The sequence below is a fragment of the Plecotus auritus genome (assembly GCF_963455305.1).
Source record: "Plecotus auritus genome assembly, chromosome: 6".
In the NCBI taxonomy this organism is placed as follows: domain Eukaryota; kingdom Metazoa; phylum Chordata; class Mammalia; order Chiroptera; family Vespertilionidae; genus Plecotus; species Plecotus auritus.
In genome coordinates, this window is record NC_137773.1 from 122963364 (window position 1) to 122990462 (window position 27099).

Sequence of the window (27099 nt, forward strand, 5' to 3'; positions counted from 1 at the left end):
TGTTCCATGCCTCCATGCCTCGGGTCTTATTGTGTTGGTTAATTCATTTTATTCCTTAGATTCCGCAAATAAGTGAAATCACATGATATTTGTCTTTTCCCAGATTGGCTTATTTCACTTAGCATAATACTCTCCAGGTCCCTCCATGCTGTCCCAAAGGGTAAGCGATCCCTCTTTTTCACAGCTGCATAGTATTGCATAGTGTACATGTCCCACAGCTTTTTTATCACTCACCTACTGATGGGCACTTGGGCTCTTCCCAGATCTTAGCTATTGTAATAGCACTGCTATGAACATAGGGGTGCATACACACTTTCTGATTGGTGCTTCTGAGTTTTTAAGATATATTCCCAAAAGTGGGATCACGGGGTCAAACGGAAAACATCCCTCCTAGGCAGTGTGAGCAGGTGCACCTCCCGGCAGGACGGGCCACGCTCACCATGCCAACCTGGAAGGGCTGCTCTCAGGCTCCGTACTCGGCCTGTGCCTGAGTCTCCTGACTTGTCATCCATACGACTATCTGCTCACCTTCCCATGAGCCCTTCATGCTACAGACCCTGGCCCTTAGGGGCACTACCTCCTTAGAATCTCACTGAACTGTGGAGTCTTCTGTCACTTGTTATAATTTTTATTACATATGTGCTTTTACTTCTGCCTTCCCTACTGCATCCAATAGAGGCTGGATGAGTGAACGAGTGAATGAACAAAAACACAAAACTCATCATCTAAAAGCACCAATGAGTGCCTTGGGCACCGACAGTGATGCTAATGCTAATAAAATGTGGCCTTTTTTCATTACTTCCAATGCTGCAGTTGAAGTGAGTCCTGGTGGCAGAGCGGGGACCTGAGGTTCTGAAGCCCAGGTACGAAGCCACAGTGAAAACTCCTCACCGTGCGACCTTGATTTGGAGACTTCGGCACATGATAGGAAAGATCCGCTGACCAGAAGCAGAGAAAGTCATTTATTTGAGGAAGTAGGCATTTAGATTTACCATGTAGGCATCTGGGACCTAAAGTGACATGTTCAAACCCTGGACTGTGAAGTGTAGAGGGGCAGCATAGTGCTAGTCTCGGTGGCAGGGAGGCTGGACTCTGCTTGCCTTCTCCGAGCCCCAGTTTGACATGGCATGAGGTTTTATGTGAGCGTTTTTTAGCTTCCCTGGCCCTCAATTTTGCAAAATAAAGAATTAGACCCAATGATTTTGATTTAATGTTCCTTTAAAGCTTATTTATGAATGGTGAGCCTGAATGTAGACAGAAATATGTGACTGTATTGATCCAACATGTGAACATATTCTGGGCCAAGCTTTGTGCCAGCTCCTAGGGAGGGCATGATGATCTGGGCAGACTCATTCGTGACACTTCTGTGGAAGTCCCAGTCACACCTAGTGACGTCATATTTAGTGACAACCTGCCAGAAAACTGAGTTTAGAAGGTTAAGAGAGAATTACAGTTTCTGCTCAGCTAGGCAAATACATATTTAATTACTAACATATATTTCAACACAAACGCCTGAATTGGGTGATTTTTTTTTTTTTAAGTAAAAAGAATAAAGGACTTCAGTTTGACCTTGGAAGCCCCCTAACAGTGCCTTTGATCAGAATTTTCCCCAGGGAACTCTGTCTGCTTCCTGGAATGTCCTACCTGGCCACCTGCCTCCACGCCCACGGAAAAGGGAACCTGTCAGGGGAGCATATTTCAGTCATTAAGTTATTAACCATCGCTGTGCCAGCCGGCCCTTCCCAGCTCACTGCATTATCTTTCTCAGGGTTTTCACTTTGTCCTCGTTTGGTTCTTGGGGGAAAGGACATGAAGATGCAGAAATATGTGCCATAGCAGAGCTCACCAATTGCCTACAAGTCAGACAACTTCTCATTGTTTCTGGCTCCCGTGCATTTCAGTTAGTTTAGGAAGCAAACAATTGTTGAAAAACACTGGCTTTCTGTCTTGATGGAGAATGGCAGCGGACTCAAGCATAATTTCCCACCCCAGTTTTTATTATCTGTATTATAGCTGAAGGATGTTATAATTTTGATTTTTTTTCCAAAAAAAACAAGGACATGTGTTTTGTATATCTATCATACAGCCTCTGAACAGCAAAACAGGTGTCTCCAATTAAGGTACTCTTGACTATCTTATCCATAAATTGCAAACTTTACATTTGCATTCATGTTGTAATTACTTGCTTTTTAAAAAAATCCTGACCTGGAGATATGTTTTTATTCATTTTTAGAGAGCAAAGAAGGGGGACAGAGAGAAACATTGATGTGAGAGAGAAACATCCATCGGTTACCTCCCGTACATGCCCTCCTCCCCCCTCCCAGGGATGGAACCTGCAAACTAGGTGTGTGCCCTGACTGGAAATCAAACTCGCCACGTTTTTGATATATGGGACGATGCTCCAACCAACTGAGCCAGTGGCCCAGGTTACTTGCTTTTATTTTCATGTATGCATTTGTTTATTCACAGGAGAATGCTCTGCTAAGGTAGAAAGTAGAACAGGTGTGGTGTTTATAGTCGTCTGAAATATCTAAAGCATAAAATAGACCATGATGTGACTGTGTGGTTCTTCCAAAAGCTTCTGCAAACAGCAACATCAGTAAATGCAAGTAATTTCAGGACAGAATGAAACTTCTTGTTTTTCAATTCTTTAATCCTTTTTGATAAAGAATGAGGAATGAAAACATGTATTTTTAAAAGCCTCTTATCAATGGTAAAATTAAAAGAAAACCTAGGAATTGAATTAATTTTTCCTGGTTAAGAATAACTTTTTTTGGAAAAGAAAAATCCTCTACCACAATGTTGTGTTTACAAATACAGTTGTTCTCCATCAGATTCATGCAGGTGACAGTTTGGTCCACTGATGAGGGAGAAAATAAAGTAGAGCACAATGTGTGATTGTTTAGTGTGAACAACTGGTCACAGGACACTTTGCTGTCCTCGCCCCAGCCATTCCCCCATCACTGCTCATAACTCCTCCTTGACAGCAACTTTTCTTACCCAAATTATTGGGACAGGTGCTTACCTATTCCAATTTATTTTTATTAATAGATTTGACTTTTTAAAGAAAAATTGTAATGACTTTTCTCACAAAACTTTTTACAGTAAAAATTCTTTATCTTTAATTTACATTATCTTTAATTTTTATCTTTAATTCTTTATTTTCAATTGGAAATGTTCAAGTGCTCTATAAAGTGTTGGGTTAATCATTGTTTTTTTATATTCTTGTTCCATAATATCATTTTAAAGTATAGATTGTCTAAATATTAGCATTTTCATTTGGAAATCTCATTTCATTGTAATTCCATGACTAAGTCTTAAACTCTGTTTTAGAATGTAATAAACATGTGATGGCACTATTATTTAATTAGTGCAAAACTCAGCAAAGCCACTATTGGTCAGTGTTATCCACAGAAACAGAAGCAATAGGATATTTATATCTACATCTATCTATATCTATGTCTATATAGTTGACCCTTGAATAATGCAGGGGTTAAAAGTGCCAACCCCCCTCCCTCCAATGCAGTAAAAGAAATCCACATATAACTTTTGGCTCCCTAAAAACTTAACTACTAATATCCTACTGTTGACCAGAAGGCTTACCAATAATATAAACAGTTGTTTAATACATATCATGCATGTTAAATATATATTATTTACTGTATTCTTATAATAAAGTAAGCTAGAGAAAAGAAAATGTTAAGAAAATCATAAGAAGATGAGCTACATAGATACAATGGAATACTACTCAACCATAAAAGAAATATTGCCTTTTGTGACAACATGGATGGATCTTGAGAGTGTTATGCTAAGTGAAATAAAGACAAATAAAAAAGAACCAAAAACAGTATGATTTCACTCATATGTGGGATGTAACGCCAAAAGCAACAAACTCATAGACACAGACAACAGAAGGGTGGTTACCAGAGGAGAAGTGGGGTAGGGAGTGGGTAAAGGGGGTCAAATTTATGGTGACAGAAAGAGACTAGACTTCAGGTGGTGAGCACACAATAGAGTTTGCAGGTGTTGTACTATAAGTTATACTCCTGAAATTTATCAAGTGTTATTAACCAATAAATTTAATAAGACATAAAAACAAGTAAATACGTTTTTAAAAAATAAAAAAGGAAATCTTAAGAAAGAGAAGATACTTTTACAATATTTATTGAAAAAATCCATGTACACATAATCCCATGCAGTTCAAATCCATGTTGTTTGAGAAGACACATGTAAGAAATTTATTATAAAAATTAAGTATCAACTGAAGATACACATAAGAGATTTATTACAAAAATTGGCTCACACAGTATGGAGGCCGAGAAATCCCACAAATGCCGCCTGCAAGCTAGGGAAGCAAGAAAGTTGGTGGTATAGTCTGAGTCCATAGGCCTGAGAACCTGGAGAGCAATGGTATAACTCCCTGTCCTAGAGTGAGGCCTGGGAATAGGGGGGTTGCTGGTGTAAGTCCTGGGGTCCAGAAGCCTGAGAACCAGGAGCTCCGATGTCCAGGAGCAGGAGAAGATGGATGTCACAACTCAAGGAGAAAGAGAGGGAATTGTTTTTGCCTTTTTGTTTTACTTGAGCCCTTAATGGATTGGATGATGCCTGCCTGCATTGGGGAGGGGTCATCTCTTTATTCTATCTACTGAGTCAAGTGCTAATAATCTCGTCTGGAAACATCTTCATAGATTCAACCAGAAATAATGTTCTACCTGCTATCTGGCTTTAGTCCAGTCAAGTTGACACATAAAATTAATCATCACAATCGCTATATATTTATTGCCAGTAATGGCCTTTACGATCTCATTGGGTTAGATGGCCTGTTCATCTACCCTGCTATCTTTTCAACAAATCATTACTGAGAAAATGACCATCAGAGTCAGGTAATATGATTGCATCCTGAGGATACAACTTTAAAAGTGATTGTTCCTGCCTTCTAGGAGCTTAGACATTTTCTTTAAAAAACAAAGATCATTTGGCCAATGTGGTTCAGTGGTTGAGCATTGACCCAAGAACCAGGAGGTCATAGTTTAATTCCCATCAGGATGCATGCCTGGATTGTGGGCTCAATCCCAGTAGAGGCAGCCATTGATGTTTCTTTCTCTCTCTCTCACTCCTTTCCTCTCTGAAATAAATTAAAACATATTTTTTAAAAATAACAACAAAGATTACCCCCATTATTCACAATAGTCAAGATATAGAAACAACCCAAATGTCCATCCATAGATGAATGGATAAAAAAAAATGAGGCATATACATACAGTAAAATATTAGGCTAAAAATAAGAATGAAATCCTACCATTTGTGACAACATGGATGGATCAGAAAGACAGGCTAAGTGAAATAAACCAGCCTCAGAAGGTCAAATACTGTGTAATTCCACTTATAGAGGTATTGAAATAGTGAACTTCATAGCCAGAGAATGGAATGGTAGTGGTCAGGGGCTGGGGTGGGAAAATGGAGAGTAGTTTTTCAATGGTTATAAAGTTTCAGTTGTGCAAGATGAATAATTCTTAGAGATCTCGGTCCAACATAGTTAACAACACAGTATCGTGCACTTTAAAATTTGCTAAGGGAGTAGATCTCATGTTAAGTGTTCTTAACACACACACACACACACACACACACACACACACACACACACACACAGAAATAAGCTTTTGGAGGTGGTGAATAAGCTTATAACCTGGACTGTTGTGACAGTGTCACCACAATGATACTATCATTACAAAGTACCCCAATACAATTAATATATCTAAGCTCATCAAATTGTACACATCAAACATGTACAGATTTCTTCTTATTAAAAAACCCAAGGGTGATATCTGTGAAGTGAGAAATGACCGTGGCAGGAGTAAACTCTTCAGAAATTCGTAAAATGAAATAATCACTTTGGGCTGGGGTCATCCAAGAAGATTTCTTATGGGGAGAATTTGAGTTGGAATTAAAAGATGCTTAGGGTTTCACAAAGGAAAGGAAGAAGGCAAGGAGGTGAGACAGCAGGCGTGTCTGAGAACAGCGATGCATGCATCACAGGGGTGGCTAGAAGGAGGTGGGTGAAGTGGTTGTGGAGGGCCCAACCAGAAGAATGAGTTGTCAGGCTTTATACCTCAGCCAAATGAATGTTGAACTTTAAAGTGAATTATGTGAGCAATTTTATTCATGTTAATGAAATAGAATGAGTACTACAGCTCAATTTTTCTGTCATGTTTAAAATATCTGCATTGGTGGACATGAAATTGTTTTCCATTTGTCTCAGCCAACATCAGTGCCTCAATGAGTTGGCTGTAGCTCACAAATGCTGAGTCAAGTGTGAGCCTGGAACAGCGATGGTACAGACGGGGAATTCCATCCTGAAGATCCACGCTTAAAAGCTGTGAGTCTGCACTAAGGTTTATAAGGCAAAGCTCTTAGATGTGTGGGTAATAAGACAGTGATTCAGCTCTGGGCAGTGTGGCTGTGGTTAGAGTGTTGGATTGTGCACCACCAAAGGGTCACAGGTCTGATTCCTAGTCAAAGGCATGTACCTGGGTTGCAGGCTCGGTCCTGGCATGCAACCAATCAATGTTTCTCTCTCTCTCCCTCCTTCCTTTCCTTCCTTCCACAGGAAAAAAAAATGGGAAAAAAATATCCTTGGGTGAGGATTAACTCACAAAGAAAGAGTGATTCAACATTTGTTACTAATTTGGCTAAATAGTTGATATTTAATTAATTCAATCTAACATTTAAAATATTGGTACATGACAACACAGACTAAAGAGCTGCTCCAAAACCCTGTACATTTTCTTTTCTTCTAAAAGCTTATTTCTTTTAATTAATTGAGACAACAATTTTTATCTATCTTTCCCTTCACAAATAATAAGAAATGATGTTAAAAATAAACCTACTTAAAGATGTCCTCCAAATTACTAGCATGAATCATCAAGTGTTCCTAATTTTAATAAGAAAAACAACCATCACTTGGTTTCATTAAGTCTGAATGAGTGTACGTCCCCAGTTCTTCATCTCTATTTGGGATCCCCTGGCTATCTTCTCCTTTTGGGGGGATGGCAGAGGAGAAGACAGTCACTCCATGGTTCATGAAGGAGACGTGGGTAAGGAATCTCTCTCTGTGGAAACATAAGAAGTGCACAGATCCATGAATCTCATATCTAAGACAAGTTCTTGGTGCCGCCTCAGTGGACTTTCTGGGGTTGGCGAACTACAGCCACGGACTGTTTATGTAAATAAAATACAGACTAGGCCACCCTCATGGCTTTGTGCATGTGCACACTACTGCCATGCTACTTAGGAGAGGGAGTTGTGACAGAGACTGCATGCCCTCAAATCCCAAAATATTAATCATCCAGCTCTTCTGAAATTAAATGTACTGACCCCTGGACTAGATGACCACATAGCATTAGTGTTGCTGTCATTGAACACTATTTTGACCTCATACAGTACACTTCAGACTTCCAAAGCACTTTCAGAAACACTTCATTAAAAGGGTTCCTAAGGTGGTATATGCAAACGAGTTGCTTCAGAACTGAAAGGCTTTTCCCAATGGGCTTGCATGCCTCCCATTTACATCTAAAACTAGGCTGTGTCACTCTCCTTTTACAAACCAACAAACTAAAACTAGAGGACACTGCTGTTCGCAGCACTAGATGACACCGAATAGACCTCATCTCATAACCTCTACCAAGTCTTCATGGGGTTGGGGTCCCCGAGCCATGTCCCAGTGAGTTATTGATGAGTGAGGGGAGCAAAGGGCTCTTCAGTTGTCCAAAAATATTTATTTCCCTTGAAACTTTCTACAGCTATAAACATTAATACACGCAGGGTCCTGAGAAATCCTGCGGTGAAGAAACCCAGTGAAATGTATAGTCAGTTTGTTTCTAATATTTTAGTACAGACTAACCTCTTCCCCTCCACCCCCCCAAAAAAAACATTTCTGCACATCCCACGGAACCAACTTGGGACACTTTGCTATATGTATCCATTACCTCAAAAAAGAGTTGACATTAGAACCCACTTTTCCCTTTAAACCGACCCCCCCAAACATAACTTTTCTGTTGTCTCTTCCAATGAACGATTTCTTCTTTCAATGTGTAGATTTGTCACAATAGTCAACTGTGCACCTTTTCTTAAGTATATAAGGAAGGCACTTCAGAAAGTAAAAAGTTGAATAAGCAAAGGGGAATATAGAACACAAGAAACACTATCCCCTGATAACACCTATTCCCTTTCAATATAAATTCTTTCAAAGTATGCCATATAAAAATATTGGCCCTAGTCTGTTTGGCTCAGTGGATAGAACGTTGTCCCACAGACTGAAGGGTCTCAGGTTTGATTCCTGTCAAGGGCAGTACCTCGGTTGCAGGCTCGATCCCTGGCCCATGCTAGGGTGTGTGCAGGAGACAACCAACTGATTTGTCTCTCTCACACTGATGTTTCTCTCTGTCTCTCCCCCTTCCTTTCACTCTCTCTATAAATCAATGGAAAACCATCCTCAGGTGAGGATTAACAATAACAACAAAATTCCATTTTATATAAAAATTGAATTTTACCATGCACACTACTGGTTAACCTGCTTTTCCACTTAAATATACAATGGACATCATTTAAAGTAAGTAAATATAGTCCTTTATCTTCTTTTTTAATGGTTGCAATGTGATCCATTGAAGGATCTAATGTCATTTTTAAGCAAATCCCCTATGGTTGTTATTTGGGCTGTTTCTACCTTTATTCAACCAGAATAAATTTCTCAGGGTTGGCACTGCCAGGTGGGAGTGTTTGCAGTGAATGTTATTACACAAATGCTTGTCTATTTTCGTTAAGATCTACAGCCTCGGATGAACACTCGCCGCCTCTCCCTGGGCCTCACTGCACCCAAGCAGTCACTTCCTGGGGTGAGTGGACTTGCTTCTCCCCAGGCCTCCACACCTCCCCGCACCTCCCTGCACCTGGCCCTGGAGCAGCCAGCAGCTTTGTCCTTCCTTTCCCCTGGCAGTGCTGTCTGAGCAGGATTGTCATCTGAACCAGTTCTTTCATTTGGGGATTGAAAAGTGGTATTTTTTTTATTCTACTACTTGGTCTGTGACTGGTTTCAAAAAGAGCAATATACAAAGAGGAAGACCTTTCCCAGAATGCACAGCTTAACACAGTAGGATGTTAAGACTGACCCCTGGGAGAGTGGCTGATGGCTGCATGAAATGATCCCATACAGGTCAGTCTCCCCAGAAGCCCAGGGTGAGCCTTTCTCAGCTTTCTGTCCAGCCATGGTGCTAGGCTTCGCTTGCGAATGTGGTTACCATTAAGCAAGGATCTGGCCACATGAAGCTAAGGGCACTTAGTTGAAGTCTTCACTGAATAAGGTGGACAAAAGACAAATCTAGAATATTCCATTGTAATTCAAGTCAAATAACAAAGTCTTAAGAAAATAACGTTGAAGTTTTGTGCAAGAGACTTAGATACACTGAAACAGTGCTATCCTTGGGTACCCCGGGGAGGACACTCTGACAGCAGGGCCTGTGAGAGCAGGGCCATGGGTTTGCATGGCTGATTTTTCTCATGTATAATAATTTGAGAAAACAACCACTGTTGTCATTACCAGCCAATGACTCTTAGCAACAACTTTTATAAAAAACTCCAAATACCCATGATCTTTGAGTCCCAGGAGGGTAGGGGAAGATTTCTCTAGGCAGAGAATGACCCAAACAATCACACGCTTCCTAAGTCTAGAAGCTTTCTTCTGAATGAATTTTGTTTTGAAAGTAATGTGTTTATCCAAAAACAACATATTCTACTTCCTCACATCTATATATATATATATATATATATATATATATATATATATATATATATATATATATAAAAGCCTAAGTGACTGTCTGACTCTTCCACCATCCAACCAGTAGCTATGATGCACACTGACCACCAGGGGCCAGACACTCAACACTGGAGCTGCCGAGCTTCAGTGATTTTGGCAGCTGTGGTTTTCGGGTGACACACCTGGAACCAGAGAGGAGGGAACCTGATTCCAGGGTGCATCACTCGAGAACCACCCTCTTGCATCTGGGCCCCCTCAGGGGGTGTCAGAGAGATGGTTTTGGCCAGACCCCTGTAAGCCAGGCCGAGGGACCCCACCGGTGCACGAATCCATGCACCAGGCCTCTAGTTTTTAATAAAATGTGTGTGTGTGTATGTATGTGTGTGTGTAAAACATCTTATTATCTTTGCTTCATTTCATATCATCGTTATTGAGGACTGACTATGTGCTGCATCACTCAGTCTAAGCTACCGTCATTTCCCTCATAGGCCAGAGGAGTGGTAGCTCTACTTACACCTCCTAACACCTTCTCTTCACACATGCTAGATGATCTCTTTCAATTCCAAAATTACCAAGATTCAGACATGGTTGTTTCATATACTCACCCTCCCACCCCCAACTCCAACCTTTAGAGTATTTTAATACACATCCCATCTTGTAATACAGCTATCTATTTTATTATGCATTTATAAAAATAGGAATTTTTTACATAAGTATGATGCTACTACACCTCCTACTTAATTAACAATAATTCTGTGGTACCATCTCACACATAGTCCACATTCAAGTTTTCTCACTTACTTAAGAAATGTTACTGTTGGCTTGTTTGAATCAAGAGACAAACAAGGTCGGCAAATTACCTTGTGTTGTTGTATTTCTTAGGTCTCTGATTATTTCATACTCTCTTTTATTTTTCCATACTGTTGACTTGTCCTGGAAACAACTTGGTTTAACTTCTTCCCCTACTTTCTATATTCCCTGTAAACTGTAAGTTAACTGTAAAAGTTTGAATAATTTCCAATTCAATTTTTTTGCAAAAACACTTATTTTGTAGTCTCTAGGTACCTCATGCTACACCAGGTCACTGTGGCTAAGGCTGATTAGTGGGTTCAGGCAGTGGCTGCCTTATTATCCCTGCATGGGAATGGCCTCACACAACCTTTTCTAGAGTAATTCTGTCCACTGGTGACTTTGTCTGAATGAGTTATTTCATTTGGGGGCTATAAAATGGGGTTTTTATAATTCTACAACTTCATCTACATTTAATAACTAAAATTCTTCTGTACAGAACTTTTTTCATCAACTAGAGCTGCTTGGTTACTCTGAAATGAAGTTCAGACAGGAAAAGCAGGATAAGTGCCTGCATATTTTCCCTTCGTTGCTGGCTTTCAGAGTTGATCAGCATGCTCTTTTTTAAAGAATTAAATTGGGTCATGTCTATTCTATCCTTGCTTAAAACCCTTCAGATATCTCCTTGGTCCTGCAGATCAAGTTTAAGGTGAATAGCATGACCCATGCCTATCTTCCTACCTCATCCCATCCACTCTCCCCCTTTCTTACACAGTAGGCACACTGGGTGTTTTCAGTTCTCCAAACTCCTCGCACACTTTTCTGCCTGCAGGTCTTCACATACATTGTTCCTTCTGTGTGGCCACTCCTTCTGCCCAAGACATGGCTGGCTCCGTCTCAACGACCAGGTCCTGGCTTAAATGAAACCTTTACAGAGAGGTCATTGCTGATTGCCCAGCTAAAGTAGGTTTCCTCCCCCTTGTATTGTCTAACTCAGACCCTGATTATTACCTCCATAGCATTTACCTATTTCAGACATTTTTGCTTCATATATATATATATATATATATATATATATATATATACACACACACACACACACACACACACACACACACACACACACATATATATATATATATATATATATATATATATATATATATATATATAATTGATTTCAGAGAGGAATGGAGAGGGAGAGAGAGATAGAAACATCGATGAAGAGAGAATCATTGATCAGCTGCCTCCTGCACACCCCACACTGGAGATCGAGCCAACAACCCGGGCATGTGCTCTGACAGGGAATCGAACCATGACCTCCTGGTTCACATGTGGATGTTTAACCAGTGAGCTACACCGGCTTGGCTTGCTTCACTTCTTATTGTCTATCTCCCATCTAGATGGGAGGCTCTATGAGGGTATGAATCATGTCTATTTTGTCCACAATTCACATTCCAATGCCTGGTGCACAGTAGGCCAACAGAAGGCTTATGTGACAGTGGGGAAATGGACGTAATTTATATCTTTCCCTGGAATTTCATATTAATGGGGATCCTTATAGACACACACATCATGCTGTGATAGGCATAGGCGCAGTGAGAGAGGAATAAATGGGAGCACAGTGGAGGTACATCTGATGTGGGTTTGTGGGTATTGAGGAAGGATTCTTGGAGATGATGGAGTATAAACTTAACCCCACAGGAGTTGGTTAGGAAAAGACTCTAAGAAATCATAAGTGCAAAGGTGAGCAAGAAAATGGACAGGACTTTGCCTTTGATTGTATGGAAGGAGGAAATCAGCTCATCAGGGAATGATGTCATACAACAAACTAAGGATTCTTGGGAGAGAAATGGGACTAAGGGCAGAATAATGAATCCAGTTGGACATTTCAAATTGGAGGGGCCCCTGAGGCATTTAGAATGCATGTTTCCAGGAGAGCCATGTGAGCTGAAATCTAGATTAGGAGACAGAAGCACACAGATTGGAGTAAAGCCAATGGAATTGGATGAAGCAGACTCAGAAAATTCACAAGTTTACAAGCACTTCCTGTTTGAATCTTCACTACAGCCTAGGAGGGGCAAACCTAGGTATTATTAGCTTCTTCTACAGAAGAGAAGCTGTGCTGTGGTAATACCAAAAGATGACATCATATACATCATAGCTAGTAAGTGATAGAACTACTACCCTTTGCTCTTTTATTTCTTCACTAGAGGCCCAGTGCACAGATTCGTGCACTGGTGGGATCTCTCGGCCTGGCCTGTGCCCTCTCACAATCCAGGACCCCTCAGGGGATGTCGAACTGCTAGTTTTGGCCCGACCCCTGAGAAGTCAGGCTGAGGGACCCCATTGGTGCACGAACCCATGCACCGGGCCTCTAGTATGCATATAAAATCATTGGTTAATATCTTCCCACCCTCTCCCTTCCTCCCTTTCCTCTCAGATTCATCAGTTTGTTTTATGTTTCCATGCCTGTGCGTTGAGCGTCTGCCCCCTGGTGGTCAGTGCACATCATAATTACCAGTCAAATGGTTGCTTAGGCTTTTATATACATAGATTAACCTTGATAGAGATCAAGAAGAACTATTTTTAGATTTTCTGACTATTATTTTTGTTCTTATGCTCCTTGCTCTTTTTTTATTATGATAAAAATAGACATAATATAAACTTATCATAAAATGCCATCTTACTCATTTTTAACTGTCCAGTGTCTTTGAGACACTGCTTCTAAACCTTTTAGATATAAACCCGGAAATGGAATTGATGGCTCATAGGGTAATTCTATTTTTAATTTTTTTGAGGAACCACCACATTGCTTTCCACAGCCGCCCCACCAATTTACATTCCCACCAGCGGGGCACTCAGCTTTCGCTATCTACGCACTTGTTTTCTGTGTTTTGGTGGTAGCCCTCCTAATGGGTGTCAGCTGGCAGCTCACTGTGGCTACTCCTTACTCTTATTGTATTCTGAACATCTTTTCTATCAAGCAGAAATACTGTAGCAGAAATTGTGGACAAAGTGTTACATCACTCAGATAGAAAAAAATGGACCATATAATTTCACAAGCAAATTGAACTTGCTGAAGATAGTACCATGTGATGCATAGAAGCTTTGCTTTTGGGAGCAGTCTGTGACTATGGACTATTACTTTTCCTGATACACAAACTGTCAGTAATGATACTTTCTCATAGGTTTCAGAAGATTAGACAAGATGTTTATAAAGAGCTCCCCCTCTGTCTCTGGCATATGGGCAGTGCTCAGTGAAGAAAGTTACCAGTATTAGTTGAGTTTTATGACATCTATGCATTTCCTTCTACCAAACAAGTAATTCTGTCAAATCAGGACTGTGGCTAGTTTGCAATGACCTTGTTTTTGGCCCTTACGGGTCCCTGAGGATCACTGCATTATTTTTCAGTCAGCTTATTTTACAATGTATGCTGTTATTTTGTTTTCCTTTCACAATGGACATTTGCACATCTGTGAGCTTCAGGCAGCCTTTTCCTGGTTGATAGAGCCCAGGTACATTAGTCAAATATTTACATTCCAGATACAATCCACCCAAGATACCCTCAGGACTTTAGGCTAGTTCACATATAAATGAATATATTATACTGTTAGGTGACTTTGTGTTTTTTTTTTAAAGTCACTGCAGTCAACCCTTGTCAGTTGAGATACATTGCAGTTTTAAAAATGCTTCAGATCTCAAATTCTAACTGAAGTCAACTTTTTCCTTCATATGCAAAAAAGAAAAAAAAATGACCTTGTTGGTTCAAAAATATAAAAATCAATGAGAAAGATTTAAGGGAGCAATTAATGCGATAATGTCTAGAATGCAGTTGAAGCCCCTGGGAAGAAATGTTTTTATATCATACAAGTAAAAGTGAGTTGTAAATTCAATTGAATTCTGTGAAATCAGTGCCTGGAGGTAGAGGAAACAGAAGAGTCAGCATTTTGTCCTTATGTATCACAGCGATGTTTGTTCGTATTCATTTGAATATTTACTTACAATTACTAATGAAGTGCAGAACCTCTTTAAAAGGGCATGTGGCTAATCTCGCTGGAGAGCAGTGACTCTGGCAATCACCTTCCTCATTGCCCTGGAAACTCAGGATTTTCCCATTGTTTTAAACGACACTGTCATATCCAGGCTGGTATTAAGGCACTTCGGGAAGACTCAGAGGAGGTTTTTTTTATTTGTACATTCACCTATTTCTTTACTGACTTTGTAATTTATTTAAAGGACACTGAGTTTTTTTATACCATCCATCCCCCTATCTAAGACACTGTCTCCAAGTTAAGGTTAATTCAGAAAAACCAAACTACATACACTTTATACATTTAAAATGATCCTGCCTGGTTGACTTTGCATTTACCTAAACACAAAGCAAAGACCATAAAGAATTTTGCAATAGCACTGGTTCTACTTATGAAAAATTTGGATCCTTTCATCTCTTCAGGCAACTAGAAAATATGGAAAGGTTGAACAAATAATTTTGTCACCAAAAAGGACCAGGTCCAGAGCGGGTCTGCCTGAGGCCGACCGGTAGTGTGTAGGATTCTTGACTTTGTGCAGGAAAGATTTCACAACGCTAGTCCAGGTGATTTTGAGAGTATGTATCTTAGAGCTGGGGGCAGTGAAACGAAGGCCGGGCTTAGGCAGGAGAAGCAACAGAAGAGAGCCCGGCCGTGCTCTGCTTTGACCTCTGAGAAGCATGACAGGAAAGAAATGAGCCAAGGTGGCTGCTGCGGGCTTGTTGGGAAGTTAGAGAAAAGGAGGGCCTTGGAGACAGGATCAGGAGGTAATCCTGCCACTGCCCCTGCTCCTGTGGTTGCAAGTCTGGTGGGGACCCTCAGAGTTCAGGAGAAAGAAAGTAAAAAGTTCATGCCCCAGAAGAGGCCCGGGTGTGATACAGAAAGAGTCCACACCAGCTCCCTTTCTCTTGAGGGTTTTTATCTCTCTCTGCTGTAGGCGGGAATCTTGGGGGAAGTCCCGGAGAGGATCTTAACAGAATGTTCATGAGTTTTCCAGGTATGTCCTTCAATATGTTGATTTACCAAAATGAGCATTTAGGGGAGTTCGGGATCATTCTCTGGTCGGCTTCACTGCTTTCCTTTTTTATTTTAAATTGATTTTTAGAGAGAAAGGAAGGGAGAAGGAGAGAGAGAAACATCAATGTGAGAGTGAGACATCATTTGGCTGCCTCCTGCATGACCTCTACCTGGGATCAAGCCCCCTACCTGGAATCGAGCCCGAAATCCAGCATGTGCCCTGACTAGGAATCCAACTGGTAACTTTTCAGTGCATGGGTCAATGCCCAACCAGCCCACATTGGCCAGGGCTACTGCTTCACTTTTATCTTGGGTCTGTCTGGCTCTAATTCAGTTTTTGTAATTTGTTCCCCTTTCTTCATCATTTCTTGGGTTCTGCTGGCACAGATGGCACTAACTGGGTCTCTGTTACCTCTCTCTCCCTGACCAGGGTGATTTAAGCTATTTATTCTCTGGTTAGGGAGGAGAGGTGTAAACCATTTGCTATCAGGTGTCCTTAGTTAGGGAAGATAAGGTCTTGTGATTCACTAGCTGGCTGTAAATTGATCAAATTATCTTGGAGGATGTGGGGGGTTATGAACCGCTCCAAGGCTGTGGTCCCAGGAGAGCCCCTACTTGATTCTGCCAGAGAGAGACCCGGACTTTACACTGTAACTGTGGACGCAGGCCTCCCTGCCCAGGGGCATTGGAGTCTTGAAACAGGAGGGAATGAGACCAGTTTTGTGTGATTCAATAACCTACTGCAAGGCCCACTAGCTCCGCCAGTGAACAGCGAGCCCCTGGCTGCCTTTCGTGGCCCACACTGGATGTGCTGGGACCAGAAACTTCTGAAAATAGATAAGAGTTGAGTCCTCCTGGGAACGGCTTGCCTCCTCATTCACAATAGGGTTCCCACAGAGGATGAGTCCTCGGCGCCCCTGGCCCTGGCTCCACTATTTGTCCCTCAGATGGATGGATGGACGGTGTCAGAGAGAGCCTTCGAACAGGACTTGGGCTCCAGCTCCCCTCGGAGTTCTCAGTGCTGCTGCATTTGGCATGTTGTCTGGGTCGTCACAGTGCTGGAGCTCATACCATCTATAAGCGCAGGTGCCTTCCCACCGCCTCACAGTCCCTGGAGCCTGGACTGCACCGCCTGCCCCAGGTCAGGGTGAGAAGTGGCACTTTGATACGTGCTAGTCTGGGTTATTGATCCTATTAACATGGCCTCTTGGGAAAATCAATGCTTCCGTCTAACAGCCGACATGTAAATAAGGTGATAAAAGGTAAACCAGGGCCACTGTTTCCTGATGGGAACTGAGAGGGGAGTGAAGATGGTGTGATCAGCAGCAGAGGCTGCTCTGAGCTCCCAGGACTCAGGAGGAAGGGGACCCGGGCTCTGCACCTTCTAACTCAGCGGCTGGCTCAGCGGGCAGGCTGTCCTGGGCGCCTCACTGCCCGCCCCCCAACCCAGCTGTCCTGGACGCCTCACCCAGCGGGGCTCTCCTAGGCGTTAATGGTGCTGCTCACACTTCGTGATCTGATCTGACTGAAACCAACATCGTTTCCTCCATTTCTCATCAGTTTTACCTTATAATATAAATCTTTGTCCCAATTGACTTACTTAACCGATAAAAGGAGATACTACTAACCAATCCCTACATGTCTATTCAGTTATTCAGCAATTTTAAAAAAAAATGACCTACTCTGTATCAGGTACTGTTATACGCTGGGGCATGCTCTGTGACCAAGACAGACAAGTCCCTTCCCTCTTAGGATTACCAGGAGGTAGTGGGACAGAAGGTAAGCGAATGCAATGTCAAGGGAGGATGAATACAATGAAGGATAAAGCAGAGCGAAAGGACAGCACGTGAGTGGGGTGCAGCATGTGTGGGGAGCTCATGGGCATCTCTCTGAGGTGGCTTCTCACAGAGACTGGGCCAAGTGAAAGAAGAAGCCACAGCTAAGATAGACATTCCAGGGCATGATCTCATTTGGAGGCACAAGTGTATTGGGAAAGGGCTTTGAAAGCAAGAATCTGGGGATCTTGGTCCTGCCCCCACTTCTGACTTTGGGAAGTGAGTGATCTCTCTGTCTATTCTGATTTCTCCAGGAGGGAAGAGTAAATAGTCCCATACATTTTATAAGACAGCTCTCTTGGACAGGACAAGGGTGTCAAGGGCTGGACAGTTCTAAGTGTAATTCTTGCTAAATGTGAAGATGTAGCACAGGACTTCCCAGACGAGCCTCCCTCCTGGGAGGCACAGCTTTGAATCCCGTCTCCTCTACTTGCCGCCAGCAAATAAAACCCCCTTGCTACAACCACATCTTGTGTTTGAAGAGCACACCCCAAGAGGCGAACCCCTTGATAGGAATGTAGCAGGCCCCTGGTGAGTGTCAGTTCCCGTCCTTGGCAGCACTGGGGATGCTGGGGATGCTGGGAGATGGGTTGCTGGATGTTCCACTCAGCACATCTTTGGGGGGCTACTATTGTTCATTTAGCCCACAGCATGTTCCACACTGGCTGTGTATTGAGCAAGCTCAGGGCACGGTGAAGAAGGCCAGCTTAGTACCCGTCCTGCATGTCTCTTCAGCAGCACATGCCCCCTGAGAGCTTAGCGTTTAATGTTACACACCCTGGAGGTGACCTGGTCAAACCCCAGGACCTCCCACTTCACAGCTGGGTGAGCTTGCAAGTGACTTCACTATGCCTGTTTCCTCCCCTTTGAATAGGATGATGGTAATAACAACGGTAATGCCTACCTCACCAGGCAGTTAGGATAATGAAGTGAGTCACTGTTTGGAAATCATTTAGAATGGGGTCTCACACGTAAGCACCAGAGAGCGTTTCAGAAGGAATAAACCCCGTGAGACGGGGGCTGTCCTGCGGGAAGGCATGCGTACCTTCTGGCTTGGGGTTCTGCTTGTGCCACCGCATGTAATCATTTCAACAGTTCATTTTACAGATGAGGAAAGGGGGGCTCCGAAATGTTAACCACTTTGTCCCAAAGTAACGGGCCTGGCAAGGAAGCAGCTGGAAATTTAAACTGTTTGACTCTGAAGCCCCCTCTTGACCCACATTCCCCCAAGAAGTGGTACTGCAGCAACAAAGATGAGCACAGCACGGTCCCTGCCCAAGGATGGAAGGGGGAGGGAGAGCTAGCAGGGGTTGCACCACTTGCACAGGACCTCACAGCTCGCCACACAGCCATACCCGGGGGTCCAGTTCTAAGTCTGGAGCCACTTTGCTCTGCTGGTTGTAGAACTGAACACAGTAAACATGCATTAGACGATTCTACATACAGATGAGCACAGTGGCTCCTGATGTGTTAGTGACGGATGACATGGGTCTTTCCAAAGAATGCTGAGGGCATTCTCCAGGAGAAAAACCTTTCCTGAAGCAAACTTTTTCTGGGGAATAATTTTAAATTTACAGAAAAAGTTGAGGATAGTACAGAAATTTTTATCTGGTTTCCCATGAAGTGATATCATTTTACCTCACCAAAGTGCTTACAGAACCAGGACATTCACATCCGCACATTATTCTTAACTAAGCCTTGATTTGAGCTTCACCATTTTTCCCACTAATATCCTTTATCCGGGATCCTTTCCAGGATAACAAATTGAACCCAGGTTCCTTTTAACGCTTAAGAAATGGTCACTTGTGTGCGTAACTCCAAGTCTTGCATTCTGGTCATGGGATAAAAACACACGGCATCTCACGTGATGGTTTCTTCTCTGCAGAGAGGGGGTGGTGCCTCGGAACTTGAATGGCATGGTCCTTACACAGATTTGTTTTCCAGGCTGAGGGAAAAGGGTCCATCAATCCTGTAGGATAATCTCTCATTATTTTCATAACAGCAAAAGAGTCAATAACTTCAGTGGGGGAAATCTGCCTAGATTTCCTCCTTTTTACTTTATTGAGCTAGTATCTCTAAGACAAATATCTAGCTTTAATGTGTTAATTGACCCCTCCCAAAACAGATTTCATTTTTGTTTTTAATGCACACCTTTTGACAATATCTTACTAGTATTCTGTGTGTGTGTGTGTGTGTGTGTGTGTGTGTGTGTGTCTCAAAGTGGGAGTTATTTTAAAGGGATGAGATAATACTAGAGAGAAAAAATGAAAGAGGTCTTTATGACTTTCACATTTATTTTTAGTCCATAATTTTGTCTGAATTGTTGGTTAAATTAAATACATAATGTGACCCTGGTGTGTTTGCATTCATGCAATAGGTTTTTAGCTTGTTTTTAGCAGAGATCCTACCAGCCCTGGAAACTTAGAAAGGTGGTCTCACGTGGTTGAGCAGCCTGGGCGGATTCCTCCAGTGTACCAGGCAAGAATGGGTTTGTCTCCTCACTAACATGGTGCCGTTCCTCTTCCACCTCTTGTGGATTTGTGTCAACAAAATTAATTATGACCCTTTTGGAAGAAAAGTACAACACGAAGCGACTTTTATTCATGCCTGAGCCTCCAGGGGCTCTCCTTACAGCAGGAGCTCAGGAGAGAGGTTACCATTTGGCCCTCCTGCAGTCTCTTCCTGACTTAGTCATATCCCGCTGTGCTCTTAGATTTTCAAGTGCTGCTTAGATGGTGATCCGGTCACTGTTTATCCATTCAAGGGAGACGGTTCTTGTCAGTGGGAACTTAGAGGGATTCTGGTGTGAGCTAGTAGAGATCAGTAGAGTCTCTCTAATTCTAACTTGGAAGCAGTTGCTTTGACAAGTAAAAAATAAAGACATGGAGACCAGTCAAATGGGAAATTATCACCCCAGCCACCATTGCTTGAAGAGTTCACTTCCCTCCAGTGAACTCCCATTTGTTACAGTCTATAGTCCTGAGCCCACATTGCATCCGAGGGTACAACCTGAGAGCTAGCACGTCTTTGAGGACTGTTTCCCTTTATTGCCCATCTGACCCCGACACCAGTTGAGTTGCTCGCTCCTTTGAGGCCCGACACACGCCTACCAGCCTCCTGCCTCCTCAGCTTTCTTCCTTCTTCCCACACACCTAGTGCTTTTCCTTCTGTCTCTCATGTAACCCTTCCCATCCTCCAAGTGTCCATTCAGATACTTCCTTAACTCCCTCTACTCACCCCTCCCTACTGCCGAGAACCAATTCCAGCATGTAATAATTACAAGAGTTTTACCAAAAGGTTGTTGAAGCTTGGGGAGCTCAACAAGGGTGATCCACATATGTAATTTACCTGATGGAAACGGCTGCAAAGCATTTCCCCCAAATCTGAATAGGATGATTGTTAACTGCCAGACAGCTCAGGGCGTTTTATTGCCTCCTGTTGGCCAAACACCTGAACAGCTGTAGGCTATTCCCCAAACTGACAATGTTTCTGTGTATCCTTTGATACTGTACCCTTTGAAGTGTATATTTCCACCTTGCCTTAGGACAGGTTGTGTTGAATAAAAGCACAGGTCCTTGGTCAAGGTAGAGCCTTCTAGCTCCTTTAGCTGGAAGCTCCTCTGACCTCCAATGCCTTTCAAAAATATCTTTCGTCCACCGACTCCTTCTTAATCATCTACGCACAGCCCCTTTCTCCAGAATGCTGAACCCTTTGTAAGGCTGGGAAAAGAACCCCGGCAATTGAAGCCCGAACGAACGTGGGGCTCCAACAATTGGCGCCTGAATGTGGGACCTAACCCTGGAAGTACCAACATCAATGGCAGGTTTCTGGAGAAAGAAAGATTCACCAGAGTGGGAAATATCACCGGACCTGGTGGTGGAAAGTTCACTCTGTGTAGAGCTCATGTCAGCTTCGGAACCCCGTGGATCTGCAAGTGCGTGAGTGATACTTTGTGTTTCAGTCACATTATAATGGGGAAAAATTTGGCAAATAGGCAAAATTATAAAGAAATTGGAAGATCAAAAGGTACCTTTTTAAATCAGGCTGAAAAAAAGAGTACTGTGGTCATCTTTAATATGGTTTCTTGTTCAAATCATGAAAAACCTAATTTGTTTTGAGGATGGAAAATCTGTAATTTCTAAAAAGCCACCAGATCCTCTGCCCCTCAAGAGAAGAGACTGGGCCGCTAGAGAGATTAAGGCCATCAGCTATCTCCCCAGGAGATTACTCAAAGTTTTGTTTAAAAATTATAGAAGAACTCGCTGGGAAATGCAAATTTTGGCCAAGATAACCTTGGGTGTTAGTAATTACTTTGGAAAGCGAAAAAGGAAAAAAACTTAGGATCTGTCTTTATCTATTGAGCATGAAAAGATACACAGCCAGATCTGTTACTAAAAACTTCCCCCAAAGCAAACAGGATGTGGGGGAAGGGAGACACGTGGCAATCCAATATGGAAACCCACTCTCCCAGTATGCTAATTTAAAGTTTCCTTTCTCGCCATGAAAAAGTTTTAAAAATTTAGAAATGTGTCTGGTGTTTCTGTGCCCGTAAAGAGAGAAAGCTAGCTTAAAGACAAAATGTGCGCACGGTCCGATTTTGGATTTTAATAGTCTTGAACTAAGCTTAACTCTCTTTACAGATGGTGTAGAAAAACCCAAGACTGGTCTTTTCCTAAGAAAAATGGCGGATTTGAACCCAGAAGAAGACACAGGCTAGGACTCAGGGGTGGGCAAACTTTTTGACTCGAGGGCCACAATGGGTTCTTAAACTGGACCGGAGGGCCAGAACAAAAGCATGGATGGAGTGTTTGTGTGAACTAATATAAATTCAAAGTAAACATCATTACATAAAAGGGTACGGTCTTTTTTTTATTATTATTTCAATAGTTTTATTCATTTCAAACATTTTAACAAGAAGAATGTAAACACTAATTATTATAATTTGAAACTTCAAAAAACGGAGGAATCATAGCACAATAACATACCTTATATTGAAGATGGCAAAGGCAAAATAAAATTGCCTAACAAAGGAAAGGTACAAAAGCCTTTCAAATTAAACTTAAATATAATAAAATAATTTAAAACTAAAACAAATAGAAAAGAACAAAATGTGTAAACAGTAAATTAAACATTTTCTTTAGTGCAACTTCCAAATTATGCCCGGGACGTAGATGTAGATGGCAATGTGGACTGGGTTGAAAGGTTTTTGGCCTTTAAAACATCAACTTCAGTGGGAACAGTGTTGTTGGTCTCCTTTTTAGCTAATGCTCTGATACTGTGCTCTCCAGGGGCGTGTCTCCCTACATCACCACGATAACGTGTCTACGCATTCCCAGGGTGATGTCGGGGGACGCGTCCGCGGGCATTACAAGGAGCCTCTGGAAGATTGAGAGGTTGTTCCTTCTACTGAATGGGCGGATATAAATCCGCCCACTCAGAAGAAGGAGCTGCGGCCGTGTTTCCCGACGTTGCCATGTTAACACCGCTGCTGGTGAAGGAGCGGAGGGGAGAGCAAGAGAACCCTCTGCTCTTTCGGCTCCGCGGGCCGGGCCGGATAGAACAGCCGAACAGGCCGGCTCCGGCCCGCGGGCTGTAGTTTGCCCAAGGCTGCCGGTTCTAGCAGCAGGATTGGCATTTCCATAATAAAGAGTAGTTTTTAAAATGCTAATGAACCTTGGTCAAAGTTAATTTTAAGGCCTTCAAGAAAATCAGAAAATTGTCTGTTAAAATTTGCCAAAGAAAATGCTTTAAAGTAATAATTGACTCTAGAATCTCAAAAATTGTTGAAAAATATAAGATCTAAGTAGCCTAGGTGAAGACTGGCTACGCCCTTTGTTAATGGAGGAAGGGGTAGTCGCCCTTCCCCCAGCAGAACAAGTAGGCCAGCTTCCCGCCAGTAGTTTTCCCGAGGCAGCAAACTCTTAAAGAAAAAAATAGTGGCTCCTTTGAAATCAGTTTCCTGTCAGCAGCCATCTTAAGGAATGTGGTAATTTACATTTGAAAAGACCAAACCTATTTCACCATCCAGAAAGGTGGCTTAGAAGTTTGCTTAATTATATAAATAATAAAATTAGATGTTTATGTATTTTGAAATGATAAAAACTTGTTCAATAATCTGAATTTGCTGCCTCATAAAAAAATCTAGAGGACAGAACTGAATCTATTAATTATGTCTTGTATTTTTGAACTTTATTCTTAAAAATATTAAGTAATGCTAAATATTTGACTTGCCAGCTCTAAAAGTTCAAAGTGCAAATTAAATTGGGAGCAAAAGTATTGTGATCTTTAAATCATATATATATATATTTATTAGTTTTTCCAGGTTAAAATTTCAAGGCTTTAACCTAGAGATGATTCTTGGAAGACTCCAAGGGCTCCCGGAGTAATTCAAGAAATTTGTACTCTCTTCTTAAAGGAAATATTTTTGAAATTTAACCAATCTAATATACTTGAAATCACATGGAAAGCTTTATCAAATAAAAATTAGTAACTATATTTTACTTTTAAATGTTATGAAGGTTTGGGCCTCTAAGAAGAGCAATATAAAATAAAGTAACTAAATATTTCTTTAGCCAAAACCGGTTTGGCTCAGTGGATAGAGCATCGGCCTGCGGACTCAAGGGTCCCAGGTTCGATTCCGGTCAAGGGCATGTACCTTGGTTGCGGGCACATCCCCAGTAGGGGGCGTGCAGGAGGCAGCTGATCGATGTTTCTCTCTCATCGATGTTTCTAACTCTCTATCCCTCCTCTCCCTTCCACTCTGTAAAAAATCAATAAAATATATTTAAAAAAAATAAAATAAATAAATAAATAAATAAATAAATAAATAAATATTTCTTTAAATCCAAAGGCGGAATTTTAAAATGACAAAAAGCCGGTAGCCGCCTGCATTCTTAATTAGGCTGTAGGTGAGGCCGCTTTTGTGGCTTGTGAATAAGACATAAACATTTACTAAATTTGCTTTGTTTTTTTAATTAAAGATACCTACTTAAATACCTTAAATAAATTAGCTTTTTAAGTTATAATCAAGGTTTTCAGCTAAATGAAAAGCCAATAATTTTATAAACAATTCTAATAAAGACCAGAAACAGCTAGTGAGATTTCTTTTTGTCTGTAGGGATTTTGGTTTGCTCTTCCCTTGTGTATTGTGAGAATAAACAAACCATCTTTTCTGTCAAAGAACGGACTAGGCAGCCGCCATGATGGCCACATGGCTTGCCACTCCCCCTGGGTGCCACCATCTTGAACCATGTCTTTGTAAGCTATTTTATTAAGTCTTCTAAGAAAGTTACTGAAGGCCTCCCATGATCCCTCTATATATGCAAATTAGCCTAAGGGGACACTCTTAAAATATAAAATTCTAAGCTTAATAAAAAGGAGAAATTTTAAATTTTTGAAATCTCTTTCACTAATATTTAAAGTATAAACTAAGATTGTTGTTAAAATATTAAATCTGATCCATACTAGTAGTCACCATGACCTTAAGGGAAATTGTTTCATGTGACATGGCCTGGCAATACAAGGTTGTATATTGTAAAAAAAAAGACAAAAGATTCTTAAGTGAAACTCTCTGTAGTCTGAAAATTAGTCTTGAAGGAAATAGAGGTTTTCTTCAAACATCTAAAGAACTGTAATTGAAAGTATTTGGTCTCTTAAACTAAAGTAAGTAATTTATGTTTTTGTCTCTCTGACAAAGGTAATGTTAAAGTTACTCAAAGACTAATTGCAAAAGTTTAATTAATGCCATTTACTGTCTGTAATCTAGGACAAGTGAAGTTAAAAAGTAAATCTTATTTCAGATTAATATAAATTGGCTAATTGAAATAAGTGAATATTCATAAAAACTTTATTGTACTGGACCAAAAAAAAACTGTTCCTGAAGTATTAACTAAAATTTTTTTAAAAAAAATATATTTTATTGATTTTTTACAGAGAGGAAGAGAGAGGGATAGAAAGTTAGAAACATCGATGAGAGAGAGACATCGATCAGCTGCCTCCTGCACGCCCCCTACTGGGGATGTGCCCGCAACCCAGGTACATGCCCTTGACCGGAATCGAACCTGGGACCCTTGAGTCCGCAGGCCGACGCTCTATCCACTGAGCCAAACCAGTTAGGGCTATTAACTAAAATTTTTATTGATGGTTCATCTCATAGAAAAATCTCTTAACATGCAATGAATCCAAAGCCATTTCTATGCAAAAAATTAAAAGTTATCAAGACTGCATTAAAAAATCTCAAAAGCCTCCTAATAATTAAATAAAAAAAGGGGGGATAGTGGAAAAATGATATGTGGAGAAATATCCTGTAAGTAAATTACATCAAGAAATTTTTTACTTTGAAAATTAATTTTCACTTGTAATACTAATAGCAAGACACCCATGAAAACATACATGGTGTCAAAATAAGCCAAAGGAAAATTGTTTGGGCAAAAATGAAAAAGGATCCCGAGTCTAATTTATAGAAAAGATTCCTTTATTAACCTTTGGTCTAGAATATGTTTGTATATTTCCAGAAAAGCCCATGTGGATTCCTGCAACAACGGATTCCAGAGAGGAACTGTCAGGACTGCTCCAGCCACAGAAATAGCAGTGGCCCCGAGAACAGAGGAGAAACAGTCCAGAAATAAAGATGGCGAAGACACCTTGCCATGCTAGCACTCAGCAGCTGTGTGTCGCTGCAGGTTGCCCAGGACCAAACCAGAGAAGGTCGGACCTGCATTGCCACCATTTGTCCACCATCCAGAACTGAAATATCACTGCTGACATGTACACACAAAGAACTATTGAACATTGAAATTGGGACTCAAAGAACTGTTGGCCCAGAAAGAAAATGACTGCAGGCTGATTCCTTTAATGCCTGACAGCAATTTAAAGGGACTTGATAGAACTCTGTCCTTTCCATTGAATTTAAAAATCTTAAAACATACATTCTTGTTAAATTTAAAAAATCAAAAAGGGTGAGATGCCAAGAACCAATTCCAGCATGTAATAATTACAAGAGTTTTACCAAAAGGTTGTTGAAGCTTGGGGAGCTCAACAAGGGTGATCCACATATGTAATTTACCTGATGGAAACGGCTACAAAGCATTTCCCCCAAATCTGAATAGGATGATTGTTAACTGCCAGACAGCTCAGGGCGTTTTATTGCCTCCTGTTGGCCAAACACCTGAACAGCTGTAGGCTATTCCCCAAACTGACAATGTTTCTGTGTATCCTTTGATACTGTACCCTTTGAAGTGTATATTTCCACCTTGCCTTAGGACAGGTTGTGTTGAATAAAAGCACAGGTCCTTGGTCAAGGTAGAGCCTTCTAGCTCCTTTAGCTGGAAGCTCCTCTGACCTCCAATGCCTTTCAAAAATATCTTTCGTCCACGGACTCCTTCTTAATCATCTACGCGCAGCCCCTTTCTCCAGAATGCTGAACCCTTTGTAAGGCTGGGAGAAGAACCTCCGGCAATTGACGCCCAAACGAGGGGCTCCAACACCTGCAAAGTGTTTATGGTCTAGGCATGCATTTCTCCACAGAGCATTATTATCTTCAGGGAGGCAAAACTTGGCTTGGAATTGGATGGAGGGAAGTATAAGAATTTTTCCTCTTTTTATGTATAAAGTACA